Here is a 12,793-nt window from a genome sequence, read left to right as displayed (position 1 = left end):
GAATGAATAAAGAGAATGTGAAATGGGAAGATGCAAATGTATCATTCATGGTGTTTTAGTTTGAACTTGACCTACTATAACCTTAATGGGTATTCCTTGTCCTCCCAAGGTTAGATATCTTTCCATTTTTTGAGAGGTATGTTTTTAAAGCATTTGTGATAGCTTTTTTTTTAATATTTTATTTATTTATTCATGAAAGATACAGAGACAGAGAGAGGCAGAGACACAGGCAGAGGGAGAAGCAGGCTCCATGCAGGAAGCCAGATGCGGGACTCGATCCCGGGACTCCAGGATCATGCCCTGGGCCAAAGGCAGGCGCTAAACCATTGAGCCACCCAGGGATCCCCTGTGGTAGCTTTCAAGAGCCAAAGGTAAACTCAGTAACATTGGACTAACACTCAGTGGAATGGGTATTTTTGGATGAAGCACCCTCTCTGGTATCCCCTCAAATCATGACTTGTATAATAAGTAGCCAGCTATTTATTTTCTATCTACGTTAAGGCAGGCCCTAGATGGAGAGGATTAGGGATTTGTTACACACCAGAGTTTCTGTTAACATTTCCCTGTGCAAAAAAAGGATGTACAAACATCTGTGCATATAGTTGTACTCTTCCAGATGTGTCCATGCCTGGGGCTCACACAAGGCCTTATTTTAGGAGTTTGGTAGCAGCTTCTTTGCCTGTGGCTCCAATACTTAAGCACTGCCTTACCTGAGTAACTAAGAAAATAGTAGCCAGCAGTGCCTCTAAACTATGGGATCTGGGATCAAGCTTAAGAGACAAGAGTCCAGGAGGTTCCTTGCTGAAGATGCTGTTGGAAGGACACTGTGAGCAGAAAAGCATTTCAAAATCAGAAGGGATTGGGCAGCCCTGGTGGTTCAGCAGTCTAGTGCCGCCTTCAGCCCAGGGCCTGATCCTGGAGACCTGGGATCGAGTCCCATGTCAGGCTCCCTGCACGGAGCCTGCTTCTCCCTCTGCCTGTGTCTCTGCCTCTCTCTCTCTCTCTGTGTCTCTCATGAATAAATAAATAAAAATCTTAAAAAAAAAATCAGAAGGGATCTTAAATGCATAGGAGCCACATGCCCCAGATTTTCCAATGTCAGCACAATTTCAAATATTCTGCTCCTATGGCAGGCAGGTCATGAGTCATAGGTCATCAGGCTACTACCTTAATTTTATAGGCAAAAAAACTGAGGATAAATAACTTGCCAAAGATCACATATAATTAGTGCCAGATGGAAATGTTAAACCATTCATTCCTTAATGTCCTGCTAACCAATCCCCAGGAAAAAGTGAAGGTCTCTTGCCGTTTAATTCTAGACTTTTTTTCACTGTATAACATTGAATATGCTTTTTATGAGTTGCATCATTACAAGACAATTTGAACTACAAAGCGAAGTTTCAGATGGGCCAATAGTTTTTCCTAGAACAAGAATGAATAGTTTTAAGTTGGGGACCGGGAGCTAGCAAGCAGCTTTCAATCAAACCGAGCACCTTTCAGTAATTAATTCAAGAATGAACTAAGGAGCATCTAGCAAGACATCTGAATGTGTGAACTTTATGTTAGTTAGAAAACTTAATTTGAATTACAATGCACAAAAACAGATTTTAAAAATTGAGTCAACAGGGGATCCCTGGGTGGCTCAGGGGTTTAGTGCCGCCTTCAGCCCAGGGTGTGATCCTGGAGACCCGGGATCAAGTCCCACGTTGGGCTCCATGCATGGAGCCTGCTTCTGCCTGTGTCTCTGCCTTTACTCTGTGTGTCTCATGAGTAAATAAATAAAATCTTTTTTAAAAATTGAGTCAACAAAAACCATAGAATACAATAAAGAAAGGAGAAGGAAAATCTTGAAGAAAAGTGGACAACATATATTCAGGGAGGTGTGTTTAGACATGATTATTCAGTCCTGTCTAAAATGAACTTTAGACTTTAGGGTTTAGAAATTTTCTCAATCTTAATTAAAGAGTTTAAAAGGGGGGACACCTGGGTGGCTCAGCAGTTGAGCATCTGCCTTTGGCTCCCAGCGTGATCCTGGAGTCCCAGAATCAACTCCCACATCAGGTTCCCTGCATGGAGACTGCCTCTCCCTTTGTCTATATCTCTGCCTCTTTCTCTCTGTGTCTCTCATGAATAAATAAATAAAATCTTTAAAAAAAAAAGTTAAAAGGGAAAGCAAATCAGACATAATTATTCTGCCTCTGGGAAATAATATTGTAGGGTTTCCTCATATGACTACCAGTACAAGGAAGCGAAGAGGGAGACAGAGAATCTCCAATCTCAGATGATCTACAGTTATATAACTGAGGTAGCCCCAGGTTTATAGATTTTAATCTCCTCTCTAATTCAGCAAAATATTAACATTTTCTTATGTCATTTAAAATTATTTGCAAGCAGTCTATAAATGGCTGCCCGATATCATAACCATACCCTAATTTATAAAATGATTATAAGTATTATAAATTATGCTGTGATCAATATCTTTGTATATAAATCACTGTCCACATTTCTGATTATTCCCACAGAGAAGGGCCTAGAGGCTGAACTATGTCAGAGTTTGAACAATTGAAGCTTCCTTTTTTTTTTTTTTAAACATTTTATTTATTTATTTATGAGAGATACACAGAGAGAGAGAGAGAGAGGCAGAGACACAGGCAGAGGGAGAAGCAGGTTCCATGCAGGGAGCCCAATGTGGGACCCAATCCCAGGACTCCAGGATCACGCCCTGAGCCAAAGGCAGATGCTCAACTGCTGAGCCACTGGTGTCCCACAATTGAAGTTTCCTGATAACATCTGTCAAATTAGCTTTCAGAGGAAGCTGTACCAATTTATGCTCCCACTGACAGAGGGCAAGGTGCTTATTTTATCATTGCTTCAGTATCTCTGAGGATAATCATAGATTTTTGCTGATCTGGAAGGAATAGGAATACCACTGTTTTAGTTATGATTCGATTATTAGTGGGTTTTAATATGTTTTCACATAACTATCAACAATTTGTGTTTCTTTTTAAATGAATTACCTCTTTAAACATGAGTTCCTCTTTAGTAAAGTAATTTTGATGTATGCATAATAAAATCCTATCATCTTTCTTTATAATCTATTTTCATATAAGTTAGGCAAATGTTCTTTTAAAATTTTCTAAAGAAAACTTCATAAATCAGTAAAAGTAAAATGAACTCTTAAACCTGTTACAACAGTGTAATACTGTTGAAATAATTATAGAATGACTAATTTTTTCTTGAATAAATCATACATTAAACATTTTACAAAAAGAGGCCATAGTCCTGGCTCTGCCTCTAACCAGAATTTTTATTTTAAACAGCACAAAATTTCAACGAGTCTCAGTTTGTTCATCTGTAAAATGCATAATCCTTAGGAATCTTTACAACTTCAAAACTAGGCAGTCTTGTGCTTACATATAACAATACATAGCACCACCTAGAGGTAAAAAGAAACACTTTTCTACATTTTTCCTTAATGAATCTTCAGTCTTCCGCAAAATATCAAGTTGATATATTTTGTATTAGCAGAAGTCACCTGAGCAAATATATCAGAATTTTAATAGTCTCTGTCAGACAGGATAAATATTATTAATGAATCTGTCATAGAATCTGCAGAAGTTCTTAGTGTCTATTATAAATTGAGCTCATTTTTCCCTACCATCACTTTTTTAGGGGATCTATCATTTTCTCTGGCATTGCTTGAGAAAATCAATGACACCCTTCTATGTCCAACTCTAAGGACCATCAATGTCATGATTACCTAATAATGTGTTATATTGCAGTAAACAATATATATTCAGCATACTAGACTCATTTTTTACTCTTTGGGGCTCTGTGGACTTGATGAAAACCAGGGTCAAAAAACAATTTATCTCTGATTAGATATGTAAGGTCACTCCCTGGCTTCAGCTTTAGGAAAAAGAATGCCTGGGTTGGAACTGTGAGTAGCATCAGAAAGTCCCAGTGGTGGTGCCCTGAATTTACGTGGACTCAGAAAAAAAAATTAATCTATGGGAAGGTCTGAAATCCATGGATATCCATCTAGATTATTGTGATAGCTTTCTTTCCAAGCTGATGTGAGCAACAGCTTCTTCCTCTTTATAACCCCCTTTTGGAACTGTGCTATTTTAATTTGTGCTTTTGAAATTGTTCTGAGTGTGTTCTTCAGCTTCATCATGTTGAACTTTCCAATAAAACTGTAAACTCACCAAGTGAAACTGCATCTTCTGATCATCTTGGTACCATACTTCCCCAGATCCTGGTGTGCTATAATGCAAAAGTTTGTGTGGACTGAGTGAGAGTACTTTGCTGGTGACTGTGAAGACACAATTCCTCTGGCAAAGGTGAATGTACAAGGTAAAAGAGAGTTCAGGCAAACAGAAGTTAAATCATTGTGACAAAGTTCGGGAAGAGTGCTGCCTCAGATCTGAGTTTACCTTTGATTGATGCAACTTAGATTTCAAAGAAAAACAGTAAAATCTGTTCTGAAATGGTCTTAAATTTGTATGGTCTCCAATTTCTAACTCATATTTTTGGGGCTAGATTCCTTCTGAGGGAACTGCATAATCATAAATTATTCTTAACAAGGAAGAAAAAAAGAAATTAAAAGTTTTACACAACTTTTTATGCTAGAGGTTTTCAAACATTCAGAAGTTGAAAGAACAGTACCATGGGCACCTACAAACCACCAACAACATTTAACCATTGTTAACATTCTTCTCTATATAACTATTTATTTCTGAAACACTGAAACTAAGTTGCAGATATTATGATGCTTCACACCAAATACCTCTTCAAGCATCATTTAATATCAAGGATATCTCTTTCATAATCCTGCTGTCATTGCCACACTGAAGAAAATGAACAATAATGCTTTAATATTTCATATGAAGTTGAAATCCAAACGTCCAAAACTGTCCCAATGATATCCTTTATAGCTGTTTGTTTTTTAATTAAGGTCTAATCAAGATTTGCTGATTACATATAGTTTATGTTATCTCTGAGGCACTCATGTTTTGGGCAACTACTATGTCCCAGATGACACAGACCTTCCTATTTAATTTTCACAAGAAAATATGAGATAAATTTTAGTTATATAAAATGTGATAGTCTTACCTCTGAACACTCTGATCTGTTTCAGTTATTCACCATTATATTCACAGAATCTAGCACAGAGCCTTGAACATACTAGGTACTAATAGATAGACAGTTGTGGAATAAATGAAACAGGGTGTGCTTGTTTATTCTGATGGGAAAACTAAAAGAGAAACATGATGGTAAATTACATAACTTGTTGTGATAATACACTGAGGCAGAGGTGACTCTCATTCACACTCTCAGGCTTTTCCGGGAATATTTGAATAGTTCACCATTAGCTGCCTGAAGCAATATGCCTGAAGCAACCAGGGTAGCAATTAAAGTTCATGCCAATTTTAATCTATTCAATAAATTCATTTTTGTTTTAATATTAAAAATGGTTCTTCAAGGGCACCTGGGTGGCTCAGTCGGTTAAGTGTTCGCCTTTGGCTCAGGTCATGATCCTGGAGTCCTAGGATTGAGCCCCGCACTGGGCTCTCTGCTCAGCATGAGAATCTGCTTCTTCCTTTCCCTCTGCCCCTACTCCACTAGTGCTATCTCTCACTGTCTCTCAAACAAATAAAATCTTTTTAAAAAGTGGTTGTTAATTTAATATCAAGGAAAAAGAGTTTCCCGTTTGTTTTATCAGGCTACAGGTTTTATCAAATTTGGACACAAGTGTGGCTCAGTGGTTGAGCATTTGCCTTCGGCTCAGACGTGATCCCAGGGTTCCGGGATGGAGTTCCACATCGGGCTCCCTGCATGGTGCCTGCTTCTCCCTCTGTCTATGTCTCTGTCTCTTTCTCTGTCTCTCATGAATAAATAAACAAAATCTTTAAAGAAAAATTTGGACACAAGTGATTTAAAGGAAGCCAACAACAAATGTCAGGTTTAGAATCCAGGCCATTTCTTTGTTTGTTTTTTGGGGGGGGCTGTTTTTTTTTTTACAATTTCATTTTAAGTAATCTCTACACCCAACATGGGGCTCAAACTTACAACCCCAAGATCAAGAGTCGCACGTTCTACCAAAAGAGCCAGATAAGCACCCCTTATCTAGGCCATTTCTCTCTTTTGTGTGGATTTTGAGAACCCATAACCACATAAAGATATAGAAATAAATAGCAAGGGGCACCTAAGTGGCTAAGTTAGTTAACCATTTGCCTTCAGCTCAGGTCATGATCCCAGCATTCTGGGATCAAGCCCCAAGTAGGGTTCCCTGCGCAGTAGAAAGTCTGCTTCTCCCTCTCCCCCTGCCCTGCTCATGCTCTCTCACTTGCTCACTTTTTCTCCCTCAAATAACTTTTAAAAAAAGAAAAAAATAGCAATAGTATTTTAATTTCTAAATTATGGCAGGTCAATCCCTTATAAGATATACACAAAATATTGCAAAGTTGCTGACAGAAACAATGACTGCAGCCTCATTTTGGTAAACATTCTGATAAACATTACCTGGCAAGAAGGTAAGTCATTTATGTCATTTTTGGGTTAAAATGTTCTGATTTTTTTGTCTGTGTCTTTTAGAATCTCAGAGACATATTTGTCAAGAATTGTTTTAGAAAAGAAAGATGATTAATAATGATTCCTTTACCATGAATACTGTAATTTCTATGACATGTAAGAACTGAAATAATAGTTTCCATAATAAATATTAATCACACCAATCTTGTACAGAAATGTGTAGTTCTGCCTTCCAGTTAAGTCAACTTTGTAAGTCACCTATCAGCATTTAAGATGAACAACGGAGTCATTCAGTTTGTTGTGATATCTCTTTGGTTCTCCATCAAGGGAAATCATTTTTTTTTAACTTTATTTATTTATTTATTTAGAGAGCATGAGCATGAAGAAGGGCAGAGGGAGAGGTAGAGAATCTCAAGCAGACTCTGCTGAGCACAGATCCCAACACGGGGCTTGATCCCATGGCCCTGAGATCATGACCTGAGCTGAAATCAGAAGTTGAACACTTAACCAACTGAGCCACCCAGGGGCCCCAATGAAGGGAAATAATTTAAATTTGAATTCAAAGAAATTCTTGCCAGTCCTTTCTCCCTGAGCCAGAATGCATCTATTCAAAAGGGCAATTTTCAATTACTTTTTTTGTGTGACTAGTTTTCATAAAAGGCTAGTATTAATAACACCGTTTGCTAAATTTATTTTTTTTAACCATCACATTTTACAGACTGAGAGAGTAAAGAGGCGCATTCTCTGGGTGAGATATTTTTAGGAAGGATGCAGGGGTGGTGGGCATGTTCAGAGTGTGAAGTTTTGGTGGCAGCCTTTGTCACTCCTGTAGATTTTGTTGCGTGTCATAAATCTGGCCTCAATTACACAGATATCCATAAATTTTTAGCCAGTGAATGCTGTACACATTAAAACATGGAACTCTGGTCAAAGATTTCATCACCAGCAATCAAGCGTTTTTCAAATTACCATGTCTTTGGAACTATTTGAAATATAGAGAATAAAGACCAATAAAGGATGAAATTTCATTAATAATCATGTAGAAGGCCCTTCGCATTTTTTAGTAAAGCACTGTACTCAGCAAAAAATAACTAGTTTCCTTTTAATAAACTAGAATATAAATATCATGAGAACAGAGACTATATGGATTGTTACCACAGCCACAATATAGTAGGTACTCAATGAATATTTACTGAATGGATATGTCAAATGTTTCAACTCTTGAGGAAGCTATTAGGCTTTATGGAGGTCAATGGACCACAACTGATGACTCAGTCTAGGAAGTGCCATGAAGTGGGTACTTTCTGATTTATATATCTATAGCTTTGGCATCTCCAGCAATCAAGTAGAAACAACCATCAGAACTGAACCCAACAGGACCTGACCGCACAAGCAAAGTGGCTTACATTCTTGGCCCGCATTCTCTCTCAACCCTCACCTACAGGACTATGCAGAGCTCCCTGGGACCAGAACTGAGGCTAAGAAAACTCAGACCTGCTGAGTGGAGGATGTGTTATCAGATATTAAGAGTTCTTTAAAAGCTGTAATAACAAATACTGTTTCTCCATATAAGAATAGAAAAACAAAATAGAAAAACAGACTAACTAGGGAAAACAGCTTAGAAAAAGGCTTACATTTACATGAATATTAAACAGAAGACGGAGATGACATTACAAATTAATATGAAAAGGATGGAATAATCAACAATGGTATTGGGACAAATGGACACTCATATTGTAATAAATTTAGATATATACACTCTGCACCTAGACACAAATTAATCTAGGTGAATTAAGTATCTAACTATGAAAAGAAAATCACTTTAAAACTTTTAAAAGGGGGACACCTGGGTAGCTCAGGGGGTTAAGCATCTGCCTTTGGCTCAGGGCGTGATCCCGGGATCCCAGGATTGAGTCCTGCATCGAGCTCCCTATGAGAAGCCTGCTTCTTCTCTCTCTGCCTGTGTCTCTGCCTCTCTTTCTAACTCTAGTATATAAATACATAAAATCTTTTTAAAAATATAAATAAATAAAACTTTTATAAGGACATATACTACAACATGGATGAAATCTGAAGGCATTAAGCTAAATGAAGAAAGTCAACCCCAAAGGGTGAATAGTGTATGATTCCCCTCATATGAAGAGCCTACAGTATATAAAATCATGGGGACAGAAAGTAGAATGGTAATTATCAGGAGCTGGGAGAAACAAAATGAGGAATTTGTCTTTAACAAGGACAGAGTTTCGGGGATCCCTGGGTGGCTCAGCGGTTTAGCGCCTGCCTTTGGCCCAGGGTGCAGTCCTGGAGTCCCGGGATTGAGGTCTGCATCAGGCTTCCTGCATGGAGCCTGCTTCTCCCTCCTCCTGTGTCTCTGCCTGTCTCTCTCTCTATGCCTATCATAAATAAATAAATAAAACTTAAAAAAAAAACAACAACAACAAAAAACAAGGACAGAGTTTCAATTTTGCAAGATGAGAAAAGTTCTAGAAATGGATGATGCTGATGTTTGCATAACATTGTGAATATATGTAAAGTCACTGGTGAGAATGGTAAATTTTATGTTATGTACATTTTATGAAAACAGTAAATTTTATGTATATTTTAGTACAAATAAAAAAACTCAGAAGAAAATGTAAACAATGCCTTCAATTTCAGTAATACGGCACTCAGTTATACAATACCTATATCCTACCAATATCTAAAAATGCTTTTTTTGAAGATTTATTTATTTATTCATGAGAGACACAGACTGAGAGAGAGAGAAGCGGAGACACAGGCAGAGGGAGAAACAGGCTCCTCGCAGGGAGCTCAACGCGGGACTCGATCCTGGATCCCAGGATTACAACCCAAGCTGAAGGCAGATGCCCAACCGCTGAGCCACCCAGGCATACCTAAAAATGCTTAATAAACATTTAAAATATTTCTTAAAATATCAAGTGGTGATTCCCAACACTTCAAACTACAATTTTAAAGTAAGTGGTCCTGTTATTGGTAGAGCTCTAGGCACTTGGTAGAAGTATATTTAATACTCTTTGAAGGAATTCATCTTCATCTGTGTCCTCACAGAATCACCAAATAGTTTTCAAGAAAAGGAACAGTTTATAGTAAAAACAAAAAAAAACAAGCATACAAGAAACAAGGCATCATGAATAAGAACCAGCAGAAACGACAGCAGAAAAGGACTCATAAAGATTATCAACCAAAGGAATAGTCTATATTGCCTGATATGGACAAAAGAAGAAACAAATTTATTGACAAATATAGGTAAAAAATAATGATTTATGGAATAAAATTTGAAAAGACATAACTAAAAATACACAGCAAAAATAGCAGAAATAAAGAGGAAGATAAGTGGACTTGAAGTATTCTTATGTTATACCAAAGGTAAAAGTATTGATTAGTTTAGGACTTTTTGTTTTATTTTTATTTCTTGATTTTTAATTTTAATTTTTATTATTTTTAAAGAATTTATTTATTTATTCATGAGAGACAGAGAGCGAGAGAGGCAGAGACACAGGCAGAGGGAGAAGCAGGCTCCATGCAACGAGCCTGATGTTGGACTCGATCCCGGACCCTGGGATCACGCCCTGAGCTGAAGACAGACGCTCAACTGCTGAGCCACCCAGGCATCCCAGCTTAGGACTTTTTATTCTTTTTAGTTTTTAAGATTTTGTTTATTTATTCATGAAAGACATAGAGAGAGAGAGGCAGAGACATAGGCAGAGGGAGAAGCAGGCTCCATGCAGGGAGCCTGATGTGGGACTCGATTCCGGGACTCCAGAATCACGCCCTGGGCCGAAGGCAGGTGCTAACCCGTTGAGCCACCCAGGGATCCCCACCAGCTTAGGACTTTTTAAAGTTAATGTGCATGTTGAAATTTCTAGTAATCACTAAAAAAAAAAAAAAAAAAAAAACTTACTTTAACTTCTAAGTAAAGGGTAAAATATAGAATGATTATTCAGAAAAACTTAATCCAAAACAATTCAATAAAGGAGAGAAAAAGAAATTAGACAACTAGAAATCACAAAGTAGAATAATAGATTTAAATCTAAATATAGGGATCCCTGGGTGGCGCAGCGGTTTGGTGCCTGCCTTTGGCCCAGGGCGCGATCCTAGAGACCCGGGATCGAATCCCACGTCGGGCTCCCGGTGCATGGAGCCTGCTTCTCCTTCTGCCTGTGTCTCTGCCTCTCTCTCTCTCTCTCTCTGTGACTATCATAAATAAATAAAAATTAAAAAAAAATACAACAGCATTTAAAAAAAATAAAAAATAAAAAAAATAAATCTAAATATATAAGATATTAAATGATAACGTAGATTAAATACTTCAGTTAAAAGGTAAGATGGCCAGACTAGATAAAACTAAAAATCTAATGATACTTTCTTTGAAAGAAAGATACCAAAAAATAAGGTAGACAGAAAAGTTTAAAGTAAAAGAATGATAAAATAATATATCATGCAGATTTTAACCAAAAGATAGCTAATATAGTAGATTATTGTGAGACATAATAAACTTTAAGGCAAAAAGCACTACTAGAAATAAAGAGGTCCAAAATTTTCACAAACTCCAGTCTCAGATGACTTACTAGGCAAGTTGTTTCGTTTTTTTTTTTTTTTTTCAGATATCATTTATTTATTCATGAGAGACAGAAAGAGAGGCAGAGACATAGGCAGAGGGAGAAGCAGATGCAGGACTTGATCCCAGGACCCCAGGATCATGACCTGAGCCAAAGGCAGACAACCACTGAGCCACCCAGGTGCCCCTTACTAGGCAAGTTCTATCAAAATGGTCAAGAAATAAATAATTCCAAAATGTTTCAGAGCTAGTGTGACAGTAAGTGAAGACATTATAAAAAGAGTAAAAAGAAGGACAATTCTAGGACAATATCATTCACAAATAGCTGCATAAATCCTTAACAAAATAGTAACAAGTCAAATCAAGTAAGTATAAAAGAAAGCAAGAATAAAAAGGAAAATCTAACATGACTAAGTTGAGTTTATTTCAGAAGTACAAAGTTGATTTCACTAAGAAAAAGAAAGCAAACAATGTAATTTACTACATTAACTGATTAAAGTGAAAAACCATACAAATATCTCAACAGATGTAGAAAAGCATTTGATAAAATTCAACATAAATTCATGACTTAAAAATCTTACCTAACTAAGGAACTAACTATGGAAGAAGACCAAGTAGGATGACCCTAAACTCACCTTGTCATACAAATACGAGATAACACATCAGTGTAAACAACCCAGGAAATGACCCCAAAATGGCAGAATAAACTCCACAATTAAATGTAGACAAGAGGTCACATCTGAGAGGGTAGGAAGGGTAGAGACTTGGTGGGGAGGTAAACCCTGCAGGTCTGGCCACTGGAGGGAGGGAAGGGGAGAGCCTTGAGTGGGAAAAAGGATGAGAAACAGACTATCACACCAGGGTGCCTGCACAGCAAAGATGAATTCCCATAGCATTTGGCTTTGAAAATCAGAAGGGCCAAATTCTGTAAGTTTTTACAGTCAATGGGACTTAAAGTCTAGAGCTTTAAAAACCAGTTAGCTGGGATCCCTGGGTGGCACAGCGGTTTGGCACCTGCCTTTGGCCCAGGGCCCGATCCGGGAGACCCTGGATTGATTCCCATGTCGGGCTCCCGGTGCATGGAGCCTGCTTCTCCCTCTGCCTGTGTCTCTGCCTCTCTCTCTCTCTGTGACTATCATAAATAAATAAAAATTAAAAAAAAAAAAAAACCAGTTAGCTTAGTTCTGGGAGAATCCAGGGGGCAATAGGAAGTTAAATCCCTGCCCTTAAGAGACAGCACAACAAACAGCCCAAGGAGTTACAGCTTAGAATCAGCAGTTTGAAAAACGCATAGGGCTTATAGGAGGGATAGTTACTAATCTCAGAGTAAGTGAAGAACTTCTCCAGAACAAAGGAGTTAGCAGGTGCCACTTCTGTCTTCCACAACCCAGCATAAGCACACAGCCACCTGTGGGAACCAGCATTCACTACCTAATTTGTTTATACATGCCCCACCCCCTCCAGCTGGGCTTGCCTCACTTCTGGTGTTGCAAGTCCCCTCCCCTAGAAGATCTGTGCAAACCTTGCCAAGACTATATCTTCCCATTGTGTGATTTTCAGGGACTCAGTCCTGGCTGCGAAAGGTAGTCATCACCCACAGAAGGTGTGCATACCTTGTTAAAACTGTAGCCCCTGCCCAGGTGTGCTTTGCAGATCTGCCCCAGCTGGCCCAGTCTCCACAGT

At 38.1% G+C, this 12,793-nt stretch overlaps 1 long non-coding RNA gene across 2 annotated transcripts in view; it reads right to left on the bottom strand.

The window, feature by feature from the left end:
- The window catches only part of LOC106559102, a 155,165-nt gene that overhangs the window by 102,629 nt on the left and 39,743 nt on the right, over positions 1-12,793 (bottom strand). Inside the window, exons 3-4 of one of the 2 annotated variants that reach the window (XR_005363258.1) lie at positions 4,209-4,266; positions 2,612-2,908 (exon numbers count right to left, since the gene is read on the bottom strand). The exons of the other annotated variant lie outside the window; for it this stretch is intronic. This is a non-coding gene — a long non-coding RNA (uncharacterized LOC106559102). Of the gene's footprint in view, positions 1-2,611; positions 2,909-4,208; positions 4,267-12,793 lie in introns of those variants that run through there. 2 annotated transcript variants of the gene reach the window in all.

This window comes from Canis lupus, chromosome 8 (assembly GCF_011100685.1).
Source record: "Canis lupus familiaris isolate Mischka breed German Shepherd chromosome 8, alternate assembly UU_Cfam_GSD_1.0, whole genome shotgun sequence".
In the NCBI taxonomy this organism is placed as follows: Eukaryota; Metazoa; Chordata; class Mammalia; order Carnivora; family Canidae; genus Canis; species Canis lupus.
The sequence above is the reverse complement of the archived record's forward strand: the minus strand, read 5'-3'. Positions and strand labels throughout refer to the sequence as shown.